We start from the raw sequence: 14,078 nt of genomic DNA on the forward strand, positions 1-14,078 counted from the left end.
TTACTGCCTGGTGGGATGAGGGGACTTTTGCCTTCTGCGCAGCAGGAGGCACCTGTGCTGCGGCAGGCTCCTGAGTCTGTCTCAGGGAGGGTAGAGTACACCTCCACCAGTCAATTTCCCTCTCTGACTCCCTGATGCTCCTGAGCCTGCTCACCTCCTCCCGAAGTTCCGCTACCTGTTTGAGCAGCTCTTCAACCTGGGCACACCTCCCACAGGCATACCCCTCGCTGCTGCTGTCTGATAGGGACAGAAGACTTGGGCACACCCTGCAGCCCAAGACCTGGATGGAGGTGTGTTTCCCCGAGCTCTCCATCTGAGTGGCCACATTGGTGACCGCGGCTGAAGAGGCTGCAAGAGATGCGGAGGCCATGTTTTTCTGCCTGGTTGATACCATGGCCAGGTTTCTCGCAAGCAGGCTACCAGTACCAGTACCGAAGCGAAAGACCGCTGCAAGAGAGCTGCGAGGGGCCCTCCCTGCACGAACTGCCGCACAAACTGCTGCTCCACTCCCTTCTGATGCGTCACGCCCTGTTTGCCCGCCCTGCTCGACGTGCTCCTGGTAGCTCGTGCTCCCTAGGGGCTGCTTTAGAACGTCCGGGGAGGGGGCACTGCTGGCTCCACCTATGCCTTGTCAGCCTCCCTCGCGAGGGCTGCCGGGTCCTGGCGGCTTCCTTGGCTGCTTCGAGTGGACTTGATGCCGAAAAAAAAGCCCTGCCCGTCTCGATCCCCTGCTCCATGGCAGAACGCGTCTGCCCCGGAGCCGATCACCTTGGCAAGAAATAAAACCTTACTTAAAGTTCATGAGGAAAAAAAAGTACTAAAAATGTCTTTCAAATTTTCAGAGGAAGTCAGGGGGTTCAATGAGCAATTCAAAAAGCCTCAAACTCTTTGAAGTGAGTTCCTGTGGAGGCCTCCTTCTTTTCTTTCCTTGCCGTTTCCCGTCTTCCCTCTAGATTTGGCATAAAGCAAAAAAGCAGCAAAATACAAAAGCAAATACGTAAAAGTCAGTTTAGTCCTTAATAGATCAGGCCCTAGAGAATAAGAGAAATAGGAATGTGAAGGTAATTGCAGGTAAAGGTTGGGAGCATGATGAAGATTCCTTTCTGACAGAAGTGTGACCTAGAGCTAGTAAATTGATTACCTAAATAGTACATATACAAATAGTACTTACTTGGCTTAGACTATATTGCTATTGTGTCACTGGAAAAAAATAAGAGTGCTTTGTAGGAAACTTGTTAGTAACTGGTAGGAAAAGATGACCTGTATAAAAACAAACACAGATCTTGCTGGTTTCTTTTAGTTCATAATATCTTAAAAACAAAACAAAAAAAAGTGCATTGCCCAAGAAGTACATCGTACAAGCAAAGCTACTGCTTTTAATTTAAAGTAAATAACGTAGAATCACAGAATATCCGGAGCTGGAAAGGACCCAAAAGGATCATCGATTCCAACTCCTGGCACCACACAGGTCTACCCAAAAATTCAGACCATATAACAAAGTGCACAGTCCAAACGCTTCTTAAACTCCAACAGGCTTGGTGCAGTGACTAAATACCTGGGGAGCCTGTTCCAGTGCACGACAACCCTCTTCAGGCTGGACATCAGGAAGAACCTCCCCTGAACCTCCCCTGTCACAGCTTGACACCATTCCCACGGGTCCTATCATTGCTCACTAAAGAGAATAGATTGGCGCCTGCCCCTCTGCTCCCCATCGTGAGGAAGCTGTAGACTGCGATGAGGTCTCCCCTCAGCCTCCTCTTCTCCAGGCTGACCAAAGCAAGAGACTTCAACCGCTCCTCATATGTCTACCCCTCTAGACCCTTCACCATCTTTGTAACCCTCCTTTGTACATTCTCTAATAGTTTCATGTCTTTCTTATACTGTGGTGCCCAGAACTGCACACAGTACTCGAGGTGAGGCCAGCACAGAGTGGAGTGGGACAGTCACTTCCCTCAACTGGCTAGCAATGTCGTACTGGATGCACCCCAGGATATGGTTGGCCCTTTTGGCTACCAGGGAACACCACTGACTCATACTTAACTTGCCATTAGCAGAACTCCCCGATCCATTTTTGCGGAGCTGCTCTCCAGCCTCTCGTCCCGCGGTGTATACATATATACAGGATTGCTCCATCTCAGGTGCAGATCCCAGCACTTGCTCTTGTTAAACTTCATATTGTTGGTGATTGCCCAGCCCTCTAACTTGTCAAGATGTCTCTGCAAGGCCTCTCCACCTGTGTGGGAGTCCACAGCTCCTCTCAATTTAGTGTTATCCACAAACTTGCTTTGCACACCTTACAGTCCTGCATCCAAAAAATGGTGCCCTGCAGAACCCTATTAATGACTGGCTGCCAGCCTGATGTAACCCCATTTACTATAAGCCTTTGAGCCCAACCCGTCTGCCAAATGTTAACCCGTCTTTTTATGTATTTGTCTAGCTGTAAACTGAACATTTTGTCCAGAAGGATACTGTGAGAAACAGTATTGAAAGCTTTGCTGAAATCCAAAAAGATCACATCAACTGGCTTCCCTTGGTCAACTAGATGGGTGACCTTGTCATAAAAGGAAATTAAGTTTGTTAAACAGGGCTTTTCATTTGTTGGCCTGTGTTGGCTGCGTCCAATGACTGTGTTGTCTTTCAAGTGTTTTTCAGAATAATCTTCTCCATAATTTTACCAGGCGCTGAAGTGAGACTGACAGGCTTGCAATTACCAGGGTCTTCACAGACCGGACCCAGCACCGACCCCTGGGGAACACCGCTAGTCACAGGGCTCCAGCCGGACTCTGCACCACTGATCACCAACCTCTGAGCTCGGCCAGTCAGACAGTTCTCAACCCACCTTACTGTCCACTCATCTATCCCACAGGGAGGCTCAGTCTGCCTCCCTGCCAGGAGCTCTTGCTGCAGTCAATCCACACCAGGTCCTCACTAAAAATAAAGTTCTTTCTTGTCCTTGAAAATCGGGACAGCATTTTCCACCTTCCGGTTGACTGGGACCTCTCCAGATTCCCACAGCTGTTTAAAAATAATTGAGAGAGGTCTCGTGAAGACATCAGCCAGCTCTCTGAGTACCCTGCGATGAACCCCATTGGGCCTTATATGCATTCAGCTGGAGCAGCAGATCCCGCACAAGTTTGGAGTTGGCTGAGAGTTCATCATTACCAGTGACAGTCCTCCCCAACTCAGGGCTCTGGGGGTTCCAGGGCCCATCACTGGTGTTAGCGGTGTTTCCCAGGGGTCAGTGCTGGGTCCAGTCTTGTTCAACATCTTCATCGACGACCTTGATGAGGGAATAGTGTCCACCCTCAGCAAGTACGCCGATGGCACAAAGCTGAGAGGAGTGGCCAACACGCCAGAAGGCTGTGCTGCCATTCAGCGAGACCTGGACAAGCTGGAGAGCTGGGCAGGAAGAAACCAAATGAGATTTAATAAGAGCAAGTGTAGAGTCCTGCACCCGAGAAGGAACAACCACTTGTACAGGCTGGGGGCTGACCTGCTGGAGAGGAGCTCTGTGGAGAAGGACCTGGGGGTCCTGGTGGACGACAGGTTGACCATGAGCCAGCAGTGTGCCCTGGTGGCCAAGAAGGCCAATGGGATCCTAGGCGTGCGTTAAAAGGAGTGTGGCCAGCACATCAAGGGAGGTGATTCTCCCCCTCTACTCTGCCCTGGTCAGGCCTCACCTGGAGTACTGTGTCCAGTTCTGGGCTCCCTGGTACAAAAAAGACAGGGATCTCCTGGAAAGAGTCCAGTGGAGGGCCACAAAGATGATATGGGGCCTGGAGCATCTTCCTTATGAGGAAAGGCTGAGAGACCTGGGTCTGATCAGCCTGGAGAAAAGAAGACTGAGAGGGGATCTTATTAATGTTTACAAATATCTTAACTGTGGGAGACAGAGGGATTTGTCCAACCTCTTTTCAGTGGATTGTGGGGACAGGACAAGGGGAAATGGCCAAAAAATGGATCACAGGAAGTTCCGCACCAACATGCGAAAGAACTTCTTCACGGGGAGGGTGACAGAGCACTGGGACAGGCTGCCCAGGGAGGTTGTGGAGTCTCCTTCTCTGGAGATATTCAAGGCCCGTCTGGACGCCTACCTGGGCAGCCTGCTCTAGGGAACCTGCTTTGGCAGGGGGGTTGGACCCGATGATCTCTTGAGGTCCCTTCCAACCCCTACAGTTCTGTGATTCTGTGACCTGCACAAGAGATCCATTTTTCAGGAATAAAATAACAAGAGGGACGTCACGTCATCAGATCCCAGTGGATGCGATCAACAAAATAACAGCTATGTCTCCACCAACTAGCAAAAAAGAAACGCAAACTTTCCTAGGTGTCATGGGGTTTTGGACAATGCACATTGCAAATCACAGCCTGATTGTAAGCCCGCTCTATCAAGGAACCTGTAAGAAGAATGATTTCAAATGGGGCCCCAAGCAACGACAAGCCTTTGAACAAATTAAATGGGAGATAGTTCCTGCTTCAGAAGCAGTCGGTACTGAAGCACAGCTCCTCCTGGCACCCCGACTGCTGGCACTGGGCTGGATGTTCAAAGGAAGGACCCTGTTTACATATCATGTAACTGATGCTACACGGAGTAAGTAGGTTGCACTGATTACTCAGCGGGCTCAGATAGGAAACCCTAGTCGCACAGGAATCCTGTAAGTGACCGTGGACTTGACAGAAGGCAAATATTTCGGGATATCACTGGAGGAGGAGGTGGCCTGTGCTGAAGAAGCCCCACTGTACAACAAGCTATCAGAAAATGAGAAAGCAATTGTGGTGGTTTTACTCGGGTGGGCAGCCGAGCTCCACCACAACTGCTCTCTCACCCCACACCCCCCCCCCCCCCCCCCCCCCCCAAAGAGGAAGGGGGAGAAAATACAACACAGAGAACTTGAGGTTTGAGATGAGCATGGTTTATTTTAAGGGAAAGGGAATGGGGAGAAAAAGAAACAAAAGAAACAATAAGTCCGCACAGAAGCACAGAGAGAAAGAAAAAAAAAGTTGCTCTCTACTTCCCATCAACGAGCGATGTTCGGCCATGTCCTGGGAAGCAGAGCCTCAAAATGCGTAGTGGTTGCTCAGGAAGACAGCCCCCTCCCTCACAAGAACCCCCCTTTTTTATTACTGAGTGTGACATCAGTTGTTACGGAATATCCCTTTGGTTGGTTTAGGTCAGCTGCCCTGGCAATGTCCCCTCCCCATCACTTGCCCACCCCCAGCCTACTGGCTCCTGGGGGCTTGGAAGGAGTCCTGATGCTGTGCCAGCACTACGCAGCAATAGACACAACACTGGAGTGATACCAGTGCTGTTCCAGCTACGAGTGCAGAGCACAGCACTGTGTGGGCTGCTGCAGGGAAAGGTGACTCCATCCCAGACAGACCCAACACAGCCTTCACCCCTTATTCCATAACATTTGTGTCACACTCAGGTCCCACATAGTTTAGTATATAGGTATTCTCATCACCATTGTTCTTCGTCCATTGAAGTATTTATACGATTTTACTTTTTTTAATTCCATAGGTCTTTACCCAAAATGTTCATAAAAACTGTTGATGGTTTCAGCTTCATCTGTCAAAGTGGTCACTCAGGGCAGGCGAAGTTGGTTTTCTTGACACCAGCACCAGCTTAGCTCAAATCACTGTTGCAGTTGCCTAGTTCCTTGTGATATTGACCTGTCATTGGTTCTGCAGTGTCCTCTTACAACATATAACTTGGATTACAGATTAATTTTCTCCCAAGGTTAAATCTCCTTGAGGCACACACCTGATATCCCCATCCTTCTGCATTACCCACCAGGTATACCCTGGTCCTTGGGTGAAGACAATCCCACAAGCGGGTTTGCCTTTTCCCATGGCAGGAGCAACCCACACCGCCTTCCCCAGCCACTTCCCTACATGCGCTACAGGGACTTTAGCTTCTCCCATAGTGTGTAGGGGTTTTGTTTCGGCAGGACCAGCACGGCTGTCAGACCCCCTATTGTTAACTAGCCAAGTGGCTTCTGGTAGATTTGTGTCCCATTGTTTCCATGTCCCAGCACCTAATGCTCGTAACATAGTCTTTAACAGTCCATTGTACCTCTCAACCTTCCCAGAGGCTTGTGGGTGATAAGGGATGTGACACACCCACTCAATGCCATGTCTCTTGGCCCAGAAGGTGACAAGATTGTTTCGGAAGTGACTCCCATTGTCAGACTCAATTCTCTCTGGTGTACCATGTCGCCACAGTACTTGTCTTTCCAGGCCCAAGATAGCGTTTCAGGCCGTGGCATGGTTTACTGGATATGTTTCCAGCCACCCAGTAGTTGCTTCTACCATGGTAAGTATGTAACGTTTGCCTTGGCGGGTTTGTGGAAGTGGTCCAATGTAGTCAATCTGCCAGGCCTCACCGTATCAAAATCCAAGCCATCTCCCCCCTATTCCAGGGAGACTTTACCCTCATGTCTCATTTGATTGCAGCACAGGTCTCACACTCATGGGTAACCTGTGTAATGGCCTCAGTGGTCAGGTCCACCCCTTGATCACGAGCCCATCTGTATGTGGAATCCCTCCCTAGATGTCCTGATGTTTCATGGGCCCATCGAGCTACAAACAGCTCACCCTTACGTCCCCAGTCCAGGTCCACCTGAGCCACTTCAATTTTCGAAGCTCGATCCACTTCTTTGTTGTTATGATGTTCTTTGGTGTCACAATTCTTAGGCATGTGAGCATCTACATGACGTACCTTTACAGACAGGTTTTCTACCCAGGCAGCAATATCTTGCCACAGGGTAGCAGCCCAGATAGGTTTACCTCTGCGCTGCCAGTTGTTGTTTCCATTGCTGCAGCCACCCCCACAGAGCATTTGCCACCATCCATGAATCAGTGTAGAGATACAGTACTGGCCATTTTTCTCTTTCAGCAATTTCTAGGGCCAGTTGTATAGCTTTCTCTTCTGCATACTGACTCGACTCACCTTCCCCTTCCATGGCCTCCACAGCTTGTCGTGTGGGACTCCACACAGCAGCTATCCACTTCCGATGGCTCCCTACCACACGGCAGGATCCGTCAGTGAACAACACATACTGCTTTCTGTCTTCTGGCAACTCATTGTATGGTGGTGCTTCTTCAGCACGGGTTACCTCTTCTGTTGGTACTCCGAAATCCCTGCCCTCCGGCCAGTCCATAATCTCTTCCAGGATTCCCGGGCGGTTGGGTTTCCCCATTTGAGCCCGCTGTGTAATTAACGATACTCACTTACTCCAAGTAGCATCAGTTGCATGATGTGTAGTGGGGATCTTCCCTTTGAACAGCCAATGTAACACAGGTAGCCATGGAGCCAAGAGGAGTTGTGCTTCTGTACCAACAACTTCTGAAGTGGCTCGAAGCCCCTCATATGCTGTTAATATTTCCTTTTCAGTTGGGGTGTAATTGGCTTCTGACCCTCGATAGCCCCGGCTCCAGAAACCCAGAGGTCGACCTCGAGTTTCTCCTGGGGTCTTCTGCCAGAGGCTCCAGGTGAGCCCATGCTCCCCAGCTGCAGTGTAAAGTATGTTTTGCACAGCTGGTCTAGTACGGACAGGCCCAAGGGCTACTGCACGAGCTATTTCTTGTTGTTTTTGTTCAAAAGGCCTGTTGTTGCTCAGGACCCCACTTGAAATAGTTCCTCTTTCGAGTGACTCGATATAGAGGACTCACAAGCTGACTATAGCCTGGCACATGCATTCTCCAGAATCCCACAAGGCCTAGGAAAGCTTGTGTTTCTTTTTTGCTAGTTGGTGGAGACATAACCATTATTTTGTTGATCACATCTGTCGGAATGTGGCAACGTCCATCTTGCCATTTTACCCCCAAGAACTGGATTTCCTGTGCGAGTCCCTTGACTTTACTCTGTTTAATGGCAAAACTAGCTTTCAGGAGAATTTGAATTATTTTCTTCCCTTTCTCAAAAACATCTTCTGCTGTGTTACCCCACACGATGACATCATTAATGTACTGCAGGTGTTCAGGAGCGTCCCCCTGTTCCAGTGTCGTCTGGATCAGTCCATGGCAAATGGTAGGGCTGTGTTTCCACCCCTGGGGCAGTCGATTCACAGAATCACAGAATCACAGAATTTCCTAGGTTGGAAGAGACCTCAAGGTCATCGAGTTCAACCTCCAACCTAACGCTAACAGCCCTCCACTAAACCATATCCCTAAGCTCTACATCTAAACGTCTTTTGAAGACTTCCAGGGATGGTGACTCCACCACTTCCCTGGGCAGCCTGTTCCAGTGCCTCACAACCCTTTCAGTGAAGAAGTTCTTCCTAACATCTAACCTAAAACTCCCCTGGTTCAACTTAAACCCATTCCCCCTCGTCCTGTCACCAGGCACGTGGGAGAACAGGCCAACCCCCACCTCGCTACAACCTCCCTTGAGGTACCTAAAAAGAGCGATAAGGTCACCCCTGAGCCTCCTCTTCTCCAGGCTGAACAAGCCCAGCTCCCTCAGCCGCTCCTCGTAGGACTTGTTCTCCAGGCCCCTCAACAGCTTCGTCGCCTTTCTCTGCACCCGCTCAAGCACCTCCATGTCCTTCTTGTAGCGAGGGGCCCAAAACTGAACACAGTACTCGAGGTGCGGCCTCACCAGAGCTAAGTACATTGGGATGATCACCTCCCTAGCCCTGCTGGTCACGCTGTTCCTAATACAAGCCAGGATGCCGTTGGCCTTCTTGGCCACCTGAGCACACTGCTGGCTCATATTCAGCTGACTATCAACCATCACTCCCAGGTCCTTCTCTGCCTGGCAGCTTTCCAACCATTCCTCTCCCAGTCTGTAGCTCTGCTTGGGGTTATTGCGCCCCAGGTGCAGGACCCGGCACTTGGCCTTGTTAAACTTCATGCAGTTGACCTCAGCCCATCCAGATCCTCCTGCAGAGCTTTCCTACCCTCAAGCAGATCGACACACGCACCTAACTTGGTGTCATCTGCGAACTTACTGAGGGTGCACTCGATGCCCTCGTCCAGATCATCGATGAAGATATTAAAGAGGACCGGCCCCAGCACCGAGCCCTGGGGGACGCCACTAGTGACTGGCCTCCAACTGGACTTGGCTCCATTCACCACGACTCTTTGGGCCCGGCTATCCAGCCAGTTTCTAACCCAACGAAGCGTGCGCCAGTCCAAGCCAAGAGCAGCCAGTTTCTTGAGGAGAATGCTGTGGGAAACAGTGTCAAAAGCCTTGCTGAAGTCAAGGTAGACCACATCCACAGCCTTTCCCTCATCCACCCAGCGCGTCACTCTGTCATAGAAGGAGATCAGGTTCGTCAGGCATGACCTGCCTTTCATAAAGCCATGCTGACTGGGCCTGATCGCCTGCTTCCCCTGCAAGTGCTGCATGATGACTCTCAGGAGGATCTGCTCCATGAGCTTTCCTGGCACTGAGGTCAAACTGACAGGCCTGTAGTTTCCCGGGTCTGCCCTCCGGCCCTTCTTGTAGATGGGCGTCACGTTTGCTAGCCGCCAGTCGATTGGGACCTCCCCCGATAGCCAGGACTGTTGATAAATGATGGACAGTGGCTTGGCCAGCTCCTCTGCCAGTTCCCTCAGTACCCTTGGGTGGATCCCATCCGGCCCCATCGACTTGTGCACATCTAAGTGCCGTAGCAGGTCACCAACCAGTTCTTCATGGATAGTGAGGGCCACATCCTGTTCCCCATCCCCTTCCACCAGCTCAGGGTACTGGGTATCCAGAGAACATCCGGTATTGCCGCTAAAGACTGAGGCAAAGAAGGCATTGAGCACCTCCGCCTTTTCCTCATCTCTTGTAACTAAGTTTCCCCCCGCATCCAGTAAAGGATGGAGATTCTCCTTAGTCCTCCTTTTTGTGTTGATGTATTTATAGAAACATTTTTTGTTATCTTTAACGGCAGTAGCCAGATTGAGCTCCAGATGAGCTTTGGCCTTCCTAATTTTGTCCCTGCACAGCCTCGCTACTTCTTTAAAGTCCTCCTTAGTGGCCTGCCCACTTTTCCAAAGCTTATAAACCCTCTTTTTCCTCCTAAGATCAAGCCACAATTCTCTGTTGAGCCAGGCCGGTCTTCTTCCCCGCCAGCTCGTCTTTGGGCACTTGGGGACAGACCGTTCCTGCGCCATGAAGACTTCCCTCTTGAAGATCGCCCAGCCTTCCTGGACCCCTCTGCCCTTCAGAACCGCCTCCCAAGGGACTCCACCAACCAGTGTCCTGAGCAGTTCAAAGTCAGCCCTCCGAAAGTCCAATACAGCGGTTTTACTGGTCCCCTTCCTGGCCTCGCCAAGAATAGTGAACTCCACCATTGCGTGGTCACTCTGCCCGAGACAGCTCCCGACGATCACGTCCTCCACCAGTCCTTCTCTGTTTGTGAAGAGAAGGTCTAGCGGGGCACCTCCCCTGGTAGGCTCACTAACCAGCTGCGTCAGGAAGCTATCTTCCACGCTCTCCAGAAACCTCCTAGACTGCTTTCTCAGGGCTGTGTTGTGCTTCCAGGATATGTCAGGGAAGTTGAAGTCCCCCACGAGTACAAGAGCTGATGATTTTGCAACCTCTGTCAGCTGCCTGTAGAATTCCTCATCCGTCTCCTCATCCTGGTTCGGCGGTCTATAGCAGACCCCGACCAGGACACTAGCCTTGTTGTCCCTGCCGATCCTAACCCAAAGGGACTCGACCTTGTCATTCCCAACCTCGAGTTCTACAACCTCGAAAGACTCTCTAATATAGAGAGCCACACCACCACCCCTTCTATGCTGCCTGTCCCTTCTATAGAGCTTATAGCCAGGCATTGCAGCACTCCAGTCATGAGACTGGTCCCACCACGTCTCCGTGATGGCAACCAAGTCGTAGCCTGCCTGCCGCACGATGGCTTCCAGCTCCTCCTGTTTGTTACCCATGCTGCGTGCATTGGTGTAGATGCACTTCAGCTGGGCCATTGCCTTATCCTCCGGCCTTGCCATTGTTCCCCCTGGCACAGCCCCAACAATCCTAGCCTCAGCCCCATCCCCCTTCCTACCTAGTTTAAAGCCCTCTCAATGAGCCCTGCCAGTTCCTGGCCCAGGATCCTTTTTCCCCTAAAAGATAGGGACCCGTCTGCGGCCATCAGGCCAGGTGCTGAGTAAAGTGCCCCATGATCAAAAAAAACAAGATTTCTGCGTTGGCACCAGCCCCGGAGCCACGTGTTTAACAGGTGGGCTTTCCGTGTCCTCTCTGAACCCCTCCCTGCCACCATAGGGATGGACGAAAACACCACCTGCACTCCCGCTCCATCCACTAACCGACCCATTCCCCTAAAGTCCCTTTTGATAGCCTTGAGGCTTCTCTCTTCGATGTTATCACTGCCCGCCTGGACTATCAAAAGGGGGTAATAGTCAGAGGGGCGTACCAGGTTAGGAAGCTTCCTGGCAACGTCCCTGACCCTGGCCCCAGGGAGACAGCAGACTTCCCTACGGGTAGGGTCAGGCCGACAAATAAGGCCCTCTGTTCCCCTAAGAATCGAGTCACCAACAACAATAACCCTCCTGTCTTTCCTGTTTCCCAGAGAGGGAGGGGGGAGGGTGAGCGAACGGCTATGTGGTGCTTAGCTTCTGGCCAGGTTAAACCACAACACAAAGTCATATTGGAACAGCAGTTAAGGAACAACTCACGAGCAAAGCATGCCAATTCTGCTTCACTGGCATCTTTGCAGTTGCCAACTGGAAAAAAAGATGGAAATGCTTGCACTCCAAAAAATAATATGATGCAGAAACTCAACTACTATAAAGTAATCATTAAAAATTACTTAGTTAGACAACTGCATGCTTTTCTTAAAGGCCAGATATTTGATACGTTTTAATCAAGCTATGTGAATACCTCTTTTTTTATTCCATATAATGTGCATGAAAATTGGTAGCAGATCAGGAAACGAATTTTTATTTTAAAGTTATAATCCTATTCTATATAATCTTATTCTATAATGTTTCTTTTGTCATCCCTCCCTCCCCCCTCACCTTTCCAAATCCTAACACACTCCCACACAAATAAAAACAGAGGTATAAATAAGGTATCCACTGCTCTGTAATGTCTACAAATACGGGAAGCTAACAACTTTTCACCTAAAAGGTAGGTGACTACTAAAACTTGTTGCAGCAAATAAAGCCACATAATTAACACTTCCTGAATTACTAGATTTATTTTTTTTTTTTGAAAGGAAAAGCACTGCATGCAAAGATAAGACTACTCTTTGTATTGGACAATTGACTAAGTGTAAAATAAAAAGATTAATAACCTGAACCTATGTCCCGGTTTTGGCTAGGATACAGTTAATTAACCTATAAGTGTTTTTGCACAACTGATAAAAATATTTTGTATGCACACTAGGCTTCATAACATATGAAACACAATTGAGCAAGTAGTACAACAAGTAGAAAGTAAAATTAAAGAATACTTGATCTTTTTCTTATGCAGTATAGAATTGGAAGACATCCTCTTCAATATTTTTTAAAATGATTTGGATGTAGGACTAGAAGGTGTTTGAGCAAATTTGCTGATGACACTAAACCTGGAGGAGTTGTTGACTCTGCTGAGCATGGAAAGGCCTTGCAGAGAGATTTGGACAGATTGGAGAGCTGGGCGATCACCAACTGCATGAAATTTAACAGGTGCAAGTGCCAGGTCTTGCACCTGGGAAGGGGCAACCCTGGCTATATGTACAAACTGGGCAATGAGATGCTGGACAGCAGCCTTGCAGAGAGGGATCTGGGGGTTGTGGTTGATAGCAAGCAGAATATGAGCCAGTAGTGTGCCCTGGTAGCCAGGAGGGCCAACTGCATCCTGGCGTGCATCAAGCATGGCATTGCTAGTCAGTCGAGGGAAGTAATTGTCCTGCTCTATTCTGTGCTGGTGCAGCCTCACCTCGAGTAATGTGTGCAGTTCTGTGTCAGACTGTCTTCCTCAGCATGTATTTTATGAGCACTACAGGGACTTCATCCCCTTCTACAGTATGTAACAGGTTTGACTGGTCAGGTCCAGCTCAGTTGGCAGATCCCCTAGTGTTGACTAACCAGGTGGCCTGATCTAAAGCCAGCTGGATGGCTTTCACTTCTGCAAAGTGACTTGATTCACCTTCTCCTTCAGCAGCTTCTGCAACTTGTCATGCAGGACTCCATACAGCAGCCTTCCATCTCCCACAATACAACAGGACCCATCAGTGAACAGGGCATATTGCTGTGTTGGGCCTGTCTGGGATGGAGTCACCTTTCCCTGCAGCAGCCCACATGGTGCTGTGCTGTGCACTCGTAGCTGGAACAGCACTGGTATCACTCCAGTGATATAGTGATATAGTGATTTGAACAATGCCCAGACACCTAAAGACCCTGATGAAGCCCAGTGCACAACATCCATGTGGCGGAAGTTTGTACAGGCTGCACCCTCATCACATGCCAGCACGCTGGCAGCAACAGATTGGGAAGAGGGGATGGGGCCAACTGTGGATAATGTGTCCAACCAGCTTCATAAATATGAAGAAAATCTCTCTGCCCCAGTACGGGCCTGCATTTCAGCTGTGGAGAGACTGTCCCAATGGTTAGAAGAACACATAACTTCCTCCTCACCTAGATGGAAGAATCTTTCATCCATTAAGTACCAGCATTCTCCGGCTCAAGCAAGGGAGAATCCAGGACACACACCGCGGGGTACCTTGTGGTTTTATTTACGTGACCATGGGGAATATATGAGGAAGTGGGATGGTGAACCAACCTTGGCCCTAGCTGCTCAGGTACATGAACTGCAGAAAGATACAGCAGCAAGAAAAGAGGTCCCTAGGAGGATTGCTGCCCCAGTTTCTGTTGGGCAGTCACCCGGAGGCAATAGAAGGGCTAGTATTACTCCTGACGCTGACAAAGAGACCTCTGCTTCACATTTGGAAGAATTAATTGATAGATGCTCCAACCAGGACTAGTGGGGCCCTGCCTCTGGCCAGGTAGAGGAGAGGGACAACTGGATTTACTGGACTGTGTGGATTCGATGGTCTGGCACACCGGACCCGCAGAAATATAAAGCTTTAGTGGACACAGGCACACAGTATACCCTAATGCCGTCAGGCCACCAAGGGGCA

The 14,078-nt window shown here is 49.8% G+C and overlaps 1 long non-coding RNA gene across 1 annotated transcript; it reads right to left on the bottom strand.

The window, feature by feature from the left end:
* Positions 1-12: 12 nt before the first annotated feature.
* On the bottom strand, positions 13-13,436 carry LOC116501396. The gene is made up of 3 exons (XR_004254418.1): positions 13,424-13,436; positions 5,896-5,900; positions 13-70 (listed from the first exon to the last, which is right to left on the bottom strand). It is a non-coding gene; the product is annotated as an uncharacterized LOC116501396 (long non-coding RNA).
* Positions 13,437-14,078: the final 642 nt, after the last annotated feature.

This window comes from Aythya fuligula, chromosome W (genome assembly GCF_009819795.1).
Source record: "Aythya fuligula isolate bAytFul2 chromosome W, bAytFul2.pri, whole genome shotgun sequence".
NCBI lineage: Eukaryota > Metazoa > Chordata > Aves > Anseriformes > Anatidae > Aythya > Aythya fuligula.